Source organism: Platichthys flesus, chromosome 21, assembly GCF_949316205.1.
Source record: "Platichthys flesus chromosome 21, fPlaFle2.1, whole genome shotgun sequence".
NCBI lineage: Eukaryota > Metazoa > Chordata > Actinopteri > Pleuronectiformes > Pleuronectidae > Platichthys > Platichthys flesus.
In genome coordinates, this window is record NC_084965.1 from 13,529,220 (window position 1) to 13,539,483 (window position 10,264).

Sequence of the window (10,264 nt, forward strand, 5' to 3'; positions counted from 1 at the left end):
ACTGTTTCGCCCCCTGTTGGCTCGAAGTGGGGCATAGCATAAATGCGACAGGTATGCAGAAGTGAGGGTGCAATCACACAAACCATTACAAGATAAAAGGCAAAGAAATTATTTAAACAAAGCAACACAGGGATCAACAAGGACTCTCAGTGGCACCAAAGAAAAGAACACAAAAAAACCCCAGCCCCCCTTTACAGGTGCGTAGCACCCAAAAGTACAGCGGGTGGTGCTCACTCTAACCTGGGGTAATAACAAGAAGTAAACCTGCATGTGTGTTATATGTAGACCCCGGAGTATCTTACCTGTCCTTGTTGTCCCAGTGCGCACAACAAACAAACATTCACAAAGACAAAGACAAAAGTAGGCTGCTGACACCTCAAATGATAGAGGAAAAAGTTGATCAATGCACCAGTAAATGTTTAAGCTAAACCAAACACAAACACAAACCCACAGCACTCTGACACAGCTCCCTGCAAAAACCCCTCCTCTCCAACTAACAAAAAACAAAAACAAAGGACTATTTAAAGGGGAAGGGTTGATTGTAGATGGGGACCAGGTGTGGTGATTTTCGTTATTGGAACCAGGTGAGATGATCGGCCATGATGCTTCTTCCTCTGTGCCACTTCAATGATGCGTCCTGCCCGAGAGCTCCCCTCTCAGGTCCCTGCAGGCATCACCAGGCACCCAGGAAGAGGAGACAAAAAAAAAACACAAAACAGAACACAATACATGTACACATACAGGACATAAAGAACATGGTTTGTAACTTTTTTGTACTTGTCTGAAATTGCATTACTCAAAGCATTACATTTATTAAATGTCACAAAGATTATTACAAGCTTATCAAAGATCTTCAAAGCTGTCACTGCTTATGCATCACATCCCTGCAACATATTGTTGAATTACTGAAACTCTTTTGGTGTCTGGTTCCATGAAAACCATTTATGTTCCCCACGCCTGTGCAGACTTACCTGCAGTACTGTTTTCGATATGCCAGCGATTTAAAACCAAAGACTGTGTATAAAGATGGACGACATGTTTCCATGATCTCTTTGTAGAACACAAATAAAGCTAAATGAAGCTTCCATCTTTTGCCTCTGAAGTTATCTGTAGCCAGAGTCAGTGCGGTTAATGATTTTGGAGATGGAGTCATCGTATCTAGGCCCTGCCAATGCATCGTGTTCGGCCAATCAAGTCAGTCTCAGCTGTCAATCATGATGATCCGCTGCATTTTTTATTTTTATCAAATGACTAATTAAATTAAACTTGTTCCGACAAATGAACGTTCTGACTTTCATCAATATCACCTACCCTTCACGAACATACTGTTTTATTACACCAACTATTTTTTATTTGCTCTCTAGTCTCTACTCCATCCAATTACATTGAGGAGGTTCCGCCAGACAAATACTGCTACCAGCCACCAGAGGGCATCGAGATAATTTCCCTTCCCTTCATTTTTGGGGAGCTGCCAAGTCGTCCATTATTACTTGCAATCAATGCCACCGTATATTAATAATATCTCTGCTCCCTGACAAATGTCTGGATGTATTTTGAATCCAGAGAATTATTTATTGTTCTGTCTCTGTTGGTGTTAACAGAAACCAATTCCACACAAAAGCCTGCAGACAGTGTTGTTAAATTAGTACAGATGGCCAAATATAGACCTGAGGTATTTTGTATTGTATTTCACTCTGAATATTTCATCGCTGGTTGATTGAAACAGCAGCTGCCCTCTTTGAACTGGACCAGAAGAGGTTAGACACCAGGGAATCATGTTACATGTAAAGTACGATGCAATGCCTCTAAGGGCATGAAATTGGAAAAAGAAGAAGTGACTAAAGGCCGTGACATGGAGAGCAACTCTGTAACTGAGTATCAGTATCAGTATCTGAAAAGATGGTAGGGTTGAATGTTGTGTAACCGTCACCCCATCAAGAGAGGATACCGAATTGAGTCCTAAGGCAATCATTAAGTCCAAATGTCGAGAACAAGGAGTGTAGAATTCCTCTTCTCAGTCCAAAAAGTTTCACTGTTCAGACCTGCTGCTTCCCGCATGTCTGTTGGCAAAAATGTTCATGTGAAGATTTGTCTCATTGTTGAAGAAATTTTTTTCCAATGAAACCATGTGGGCGTGTCAGAGGTGCTGCCTCATCCTGATCACCATGGAACTGTGCAGATACTGATAAGCTGTCACAGTTCCTCTGTGCCTCCAGTGCCCCTCCCATCTCGTTTCTCCTTTTCCACAAGTGCTGTACATCCCGGTGATGACCAGGCTCTCCAGGCGCACCTGCACCAATCAACTCCGGGCTTTATCTGCCCTGGCTGTGCTGCGAGTCATCGCCAGTTCGTCCTCGTTACTACAGTGGTAGTTATTTGTTCACAGCTCAGTTAACTATCTCTGGATTAGAACCCTGTATTCTAACCCCTGTGTCTTTCCCTCTGTGCGTCAGGAATTAACCCTTGGACCCTCGTGTCTTCCTTAACCCTGAAGATCTCACAGAGCTCTCAGCCGTCCTGACTACCACCACCCTGAAGATCTCACGGAGCTCTCAGCGGTCTCGTCTACCACCACCCTGAAGATCTCACGGAGCTCTCAGCGGTCTTGTTTACCACCACCCTGAAGATCTCACGGAGCTCTCAGCGGTCTTGTCTACCACCACCCTGAAGATCTCACGGAGCTCTCAGCGGTCTTGTCTACCACCACGCTGAAGACCTCACAGAGTCATCAGCGGACCCGTAATTCTGTTCTCTCCTACGATCAATAAACATCCTTGAACGCACCACCACCGTGCTCTGTGTTTTGACTCTGTTCCAGGGTCCCTCTCAAGACCTCAGGTGTCACATAAGCAGTGATTTCCTAATAACAAATAAGGATGTAGATTCTCAAAATAATGACTTATTATTTATTCAACCCAAACCATCAATCAGTTAGTTTCATAAACATTACTTAAAATAAGACTTTAGAAATGAAAATAATGACAAAGTAAGAAACGAAATCATTACATTTGATATACAAGTCATTATTTGGAGGTTTCTCACATACTGACTTTGGGCTTCCATTAAAAATTCATGAATGTTCTTTTCATCAACCCCATCCCCACAATATAGTGGTGGGACGAGAATGCCTTGTTCATCTCTTGACTCCTTAGAGCTCCATGGCAGTGTCACCATGTTTGTTGGACGTCTTTCCACAAAAACTGCTGCTGACGGAGAAATCCAGAAGATCTCTGACAGCGTAAGTGGAAAACAAGATATTCCCTCACAGTTCAGAGGGCTTGTCTTTCATTTTGATGCTTTTGAAACTTTATGATCTCGAGCACGTTATCTTTAATCAACTCTCCTCCTGTCTTAACCACAATAGCCTTCTTGACCCTCACCAGTCTGGTTTTTAAGGCAGGTCACTCAACTGAGACTGCCCTCCTTGCTGTCTCTGAGCAGCTTCTCACTGGTAGAGCAGCTTCTCTCTCCTCTGTCCTTATTCTTCTAGACCTCTCTGCTGCATTTGACACATTCGACAGCCAACTCTGCCTCACTGCCAACAAAATGGTAACAACACGTTCCTGTAGATTCATGCTGTACAACATCAGGAGAATACGCCCCCTTCTCACTCAGAAGGTGGTGCAGGTTCTGGTCCAGGCTCTGGTCATCTCACGCCTAGACAACTGCAACTCCCTCCAGGCAGATGTACCTGCTACTGCCATCCGTCCTTTGCAGCTCATTCAGAAGGCAGCAGCTCGACTGGTTTTTAACCAACCTATATTCACTCACACTACTCCGCTCCTCCGCTCCCTTCACTGTCTACCAGTTGCTGACGCATCCGCTTCAAAATATTAGTACTGCGTAGCATGCTGTGAACAGATCAGGTCCAGTATATATCCAGGACATGGTTTAATGTCACACCCCAGTCCGTTCACTCCGCTCTGCTTCGGCCAATCGGCTCGTTGCTCCCTCACTGTGAGTTAAACACTCATCAAAATGATGACTGTTTGCTGTCCTGGCTCCTAAATGGTGGAATGAGCTCCCAATCGACATCCAGAGAGAAAAAAGTTTACACATCTTCCGCCGAAAACTAAAAACATACCTCTTCCGTCTATACCTTGAATAAAAAAAAAACTAACAATTTGGTAGCACTTAAATGGCACTTACTTATAGCACTTTGTAGTTTTGCTTTATTTTTTAAGAAATTGTACTTTCTTGATTCAGGTTGTTCTGGATTTGTACTCTCTGGGTTGAATGCACTTATTGTAAGTCGCTTTGGATAAAAGCGTCAGCTAATTGAAATGTAATGTAATGTAATGTAATGTAATGAAGTCCCACGTTAAACAGAAAGCAGAGAGGAGCTTTGAGGTTTTCACAGTCAAGACATACAGGGTGCAGACTGTGACCGGGACTGAGTACTTAATTTGTGTAATTGTATATTACAACGATTATATTTAAAAATCCTATCCACACAAGATGATACACTTGATCTTTAAGGAATGATCTCAGAGCTCTGCAATTAACCCCAAAATGAATGTGACTTTCAGCCCTAGTTTTGCTTCATCGGGCTTAAATGTCCTGATACACTGTTGTCGCTCTTGTGATGGAAATCTGAAAATACAAGAGGCTGGAACACCAAATTAGTCTATGTGTATTTTAATAGGGGCTTTCTGCCGAAAGGATCAACACAGAGAGACACAGGGATCTCAGAGCGAAGATGGAGAACTCCAGGTTGAGACCCCCTCAGTTGAATCTAATCTAATCAAGTTTAAATCCAACAGCTTATCTTTGCAAATGACATGTAAATACAGTTGAACTCTTAATAAGGGGTCTCAACCTGGAAATCTCAACTGGCATTACAACGCATAATTACATTCAGCTAATTGAGTTGCAAGTTCCAACAGTCAAAGTGCATTGCCAAACCAATCAAATCTCTTTTTAAAGCATTTTAACATGAATATACTTGTACTAGAAACATTAAGACAACAGTACATCAGCTAATTTTTAGACTTGCCAATGAAAAATTCCCTAACTAAGAGAGCATCTTGCTGAACAGTAGCCAGTCACTACATACAGAGGTAATTCTTTAGTCTCTGAACCTTGTTGGAAAGGTTTCCAGAATCCAGCTCCAGCAGTACTTTCTGGAATACCTCAAAACTATGTTTGAGGTTCTTGGGGTATTGCAGATCTAACGCGTACGTCAGTCCCAAAAGATAGCAGCAGGCCCTGCTAACATCTCCAAGACTGCTGAGGACAGTGTTGCCCTCAATGACAATCCCGACATCCAATGACCCATCTTGTTTCCGCAGCAGGTAAATCTTCAAGACCTCTTCTGCCAACTCCTCTTGAACACTGGCAGATCCATCAGCAGCATTCTGCAGACATTGTAAAGATAACTTTAGTTTAGAACTCACTCTCAACCTGCATGTCACAAGACAAATACCACCTACCAACATAAGAGCATAGCAGGACATAAAGTGGACAAACTAAACAATACTACTGTGGTGGTCCCAAATTTGTTTTTGATCTCACAGACAGACAAAATAACTAATTAATGCTTCCATATAATTAATTTCTCTCTCCAAATAAAATTGACTCGTACAGTATCTGATGTCCACAGCTGGTGTACACTATGTGGAAAGCAGCTTCTTCTTTGTGTGCGGTAAGGAAAAAACAAACGTACTGCAGGAACTCTATGGTCACCCATGATTACGTTGCTAAAAATCATGAAAATAATACAGTATTATACTAACCTCAAAGTCCTTAAACAAGGCACTGGCATCTTCTCCCAAATGATTGATGAGACATCGGATGACAACCTCCCGGGTCTGTTGAATGGGGATTCCACTCTGCAGAACAGAAAGTCTCAAAATTCTAATACAATGCAAAACTACACATTCAAGGAGAGCTTTCATTTCTTGGAGAAACTTGAGTCAAACCTTTCAATAGAATTTATGTTAGAAAATTTTTACTGGAGTTGGAGTGTAAGTGATGTAAGAATAAACCAAAACATGTAAAATGGTGTGCAGAGGATGTGAGAGATTGAGGGACAGAAAACTAAGGAAGAAAAAGCAAGAACTGTTAAGGAAGGCTTGAGGATAGGAGGAGGCATGGGGGAGAGTTGGTGGGGATAAAGATAAGTTATCTGATTAGGAAATGAATATGTAATTATTGATGGTAATAAGCTTAAAGGAGAGAAACGTGAATGAGACAGGTTTAATACCTTAAGTAGAACACTCATTTGTGCCCGATGTATCTCTCCTGCAGCACCTTTCTTCGTTTGAAACAAGGACAGCAGTTTAGGTGTATAGAAGTCCAACATTGCCATGAATTTTGGCTCAAGATTCAGTGTGGTGATCCTCTGAAACTCTGCACTTACCTGAAAGAGAGAGATGAGAAAAGAAAAAAAATAACTGGTGACTCATCTGTTGTCATTCAGCAAAAACCTAAGTCCATACTGAGATGAATAGGATGCAAGACTGTTCCATTATTATTTTTAATAGGATGTACAGTCAGCAACCACTTGATTAGGTACACCTGTGCAATCTAATGCAATCAAATACAACAGCTCTGCCACACATACATTTTCAGTTTTTGTTGAGATTGTCAGAAAGGTGATTATTATACTTTGTTTATCATTGAGGAAATTGTGGAAAATGGTTTATTGGAGTGCATTATATTGAGCGGTGTCCTTATACTTTTCTCCAACCATTAACATACGTTGAGGGGGACAAAATATTAAGAACACTTTTCAATGTATTGCACTCCAGCACACCAGCACCACCCACTACAACTAGCCGATAGTGGTGTATCGGCTAGTGCCCAGTAAACTGCTGTGACTTTGTTTTTTCCGTGAAGTTCCAAGGGGATTGCAGATTTCAAAATCATCTGCATACAGTATAAGGTAAATAATGAACTCCTCATTAGCATGAAATTCATTTAGCTTGAAATATTTACCATCACGGAAGGATGCAAACTGTGAGTCGTCTGAAGTAGTCTGTTTAGTCAATAACCTGTTTACAATGTCTTAATTTTTCAACAATTGCAGTAAGGATTGAAGAACAGGCACATATTGAAAGCTGCAATTCTCCTCTGGATCCAAAATATACTCTACTGGTTCAATTACACTGAAGTTGTCCTTATAATACTTTACCCTCTTATATTTAGAAGAAAAGGGACCATCAGGACCCAAGGCTGCAGTAAAAGGATTGGAGTGATAGAGTTTGTCTACCAATTCACTAACAATAGCTTCATCAACAGCACAGTTATTCTTTGTAAAAATATCACTCACTAACTTTGGAATGTACTGAGTGGATGATTCACAGATAAACTGAAGCTGTTCCACTAAGTCATCAACACATTAGCCAGAGACATTATAGATGCCTTCCAATTTTAACAAGAGAGAACCGACATTTTTCACAATTTCACCTTTATTGTCCCTTTCACAACCCAACTCTAAGGTGGTATCACTATCATTACATTACATTACATTTCATTTCATTTAGCTGACGCTTTTATCCAAAGCGACTTACAATAAGTGCATTCAAACCCGAGGGTACATACCAAGGACGACAAGAATCAGGAAAATACAATTTCTTCAAATAAACCAAAACTACAAAGTGCTATAAGTAAGTGCCATTTAAGTGCTACTAAAGTGTTAGTTTCAAAAAGTTGCTAGTGTTTTTTTTTTTTTTTTTTTTATTTATTCAAGGTAAAGTCGGAAGAGGTATGTTTTTAGTTTTCGGCGGAAGATGTGTAGACTTTCTGATGTCCGGATGTCAATGGGGAGCTCATTCCACCATTTAGGAGCCAGGACGGAAAACAGTCGTGTTCTTGATGATTGTTTAGCTCGCAGTGAGGGAGCAACGAGCTGATTGGCCGAAGCAGAGCGGAGTGAACGGGGTGGGGTGTAACGTTTGACCATGTCCTGGATGTAGACTGGACCGGATCTGTTCACAGCATGGTACGCAAGTACTAGTGTTTTGAACCGGATGCGAGCAGCCATTGGTAACCAGTGAAGGGAGCGGAGGAGAGGAGTAGTGTGAGTGAATTTAGGTTGGTTAAAAACCAGTCGAGCTGCTGCATTCTGGATGAGCTGCAAAGGTCGGATGGCAGTAGCAGGTAGACCTGCCAGGAGCAGGTCTACCTGCTACTGCCATCCGACCTATCCACATGACAATATGATTCCAACACTGGAAAGTCAATTTCGTTCTCAGTAGCAACAGGATGCTCTGCGATCACATCAGTCTTAAAATCTTTCAATGAATGGGACTTGAGTTTTCTACTTCGTTGTGTTGCATAAGTCCCATATATGTTTGTCTTGAAATCACATCCGTTAAAAGCACATTCTATGGTTTCATGTCTTTTCAAGTGGGAATTAATATGCTGAAAATAGTCTTTTGTACTAGGATAACATGAGTTGCAAATTTGACATCTGAAAGATTGCACACCTTCACACTCTTCAGATTCCTGTGAATTGTGGGATCTAGACAAGTGTGTACGCAGGCCATCCCATGTCTTGAAGGAGCAAGGACAGCTTAAATGAAGACAGGGTACAGAATAGCCACGACCAAAAGTACCGTGCTTGACGCGATAATGCTTGAGAAGCTCCCCTCTTGAAGAATCCTCAAATGTGCAGAGTTTGCATTGCCATCTCATGAGCCACACCTTAAAAAGGATGATAAAAAACAGAGTTACAATACGGAGCAAAAAGACTGATTTAATACCATTTCCATTCATGTACATAAAATGTTTTATCAGACAGATCTATCAAAATGATGCATTAATTAATGGCAGAAACCTCCCGACAGAGAAAGTCGATTCACGGCCAAACCATTGTAACTATCACTGAAACGACTGAACCACCGGTAGCACGAGGCTTTCCTGATCGTGTAGGGGGCCGTGCACACTGAAGGCGACTCAAGAAAAAGCGTCGCTAGCAAAACCATTGTTTTCATATGGTACGGCGCGCCTTTCACTCGCGCCTTTTCAGCCGTTGCAGGCGCAATACACACCAATGTTAAACGCAGATTTGGAGTAAAAACCTGCTCAACTTTAAGCTGTGATAGTTTAAAAAGGGTAAAAGATTTTTACAAGTTGAATGCCCACTAATGACACTGCGGTCAAGCCAGCCGACACTCGAGTCTCTGTGGTCAAATCAGCCGACACAGAAATTCTACTGCACCCATATACTGATACTTATGGTAAACGCATCCGGACCGCCCAGAACGGGAACAGGGATATTTCAAAGTACAATAAAAACTGTTTGCTCAATAATTCCAGAGTGACACTGATATGGCTGTGTTCAGGACTTCTCAGGCTACCCACACAATGAATATTAGACATTTTTACTGTATAGATTAAGAGATTTTTCAAAGTAAAGTCCAACATTTCTGTGTAATAGATCATTTCTGGATATTTCAAAGTACTATAAAAATACTTTTCCCAATAATTCCAGAGTGAGACTGATATGGCTGTGTTCAGGACCTCTCTGACTACCCACACAATTAATATTAGATATTTTTACTGTATAGATTAAGAGATTTTTCTAAGTAAAGTCCAACATTTCTACTGTGTAATAGATCATTTCTGGATATTTCAAAGTACTATAAAAATACTTTTCCCAATAATTCCAGAGTGAGACTGATATGGGTGTGTTCAGGACCTCTCAGGCTACCCACACACCCAATATCAGACATTTTTACTGTATAGATTAAGAGATTTTTCAAAGTAAAGTCCAACATTTCTACTGTGTAATAGATCATTTCTGGATATTTCAAAGTACTATAAAAATACTTTTCCCAATAATTCCAGAGTGAGACTGATATGGCTGTGTTCAGGACCTCTCTTACTACCCACACAATTAATATTAGACATTTTTACTGTATAGATTAAGAGATTTTTCAAAGTAAAGTCAAACATGTGCCCAATCAAATCGGTTCATTTCTGGATATTTCAAAGTACTATAAAAATACTTTTCCCGATAATTCCAGGGTGAGACTGATATGGCTGTGTTCAGGACCTCTCTGACTACCCACACAATTAATATTCGACATTTTTACTGTATAGATTAAGAGATTTTTCAAAGTAAAGTCAAACATGTGCCCAATCAAATCGGTTCATTTCTGGATATTTCAAAGTACTATAAAAATACTTTTCCCAATAATTCCAGAGTGAGACTGATGTGGCTGTGTTCAGGACCTCTCAGGCTACCCACACAATTAATATTCAACATTTTTACTGTATAGATTTAGAGATTTTTCAAAGTAAAGTGCAACATTTC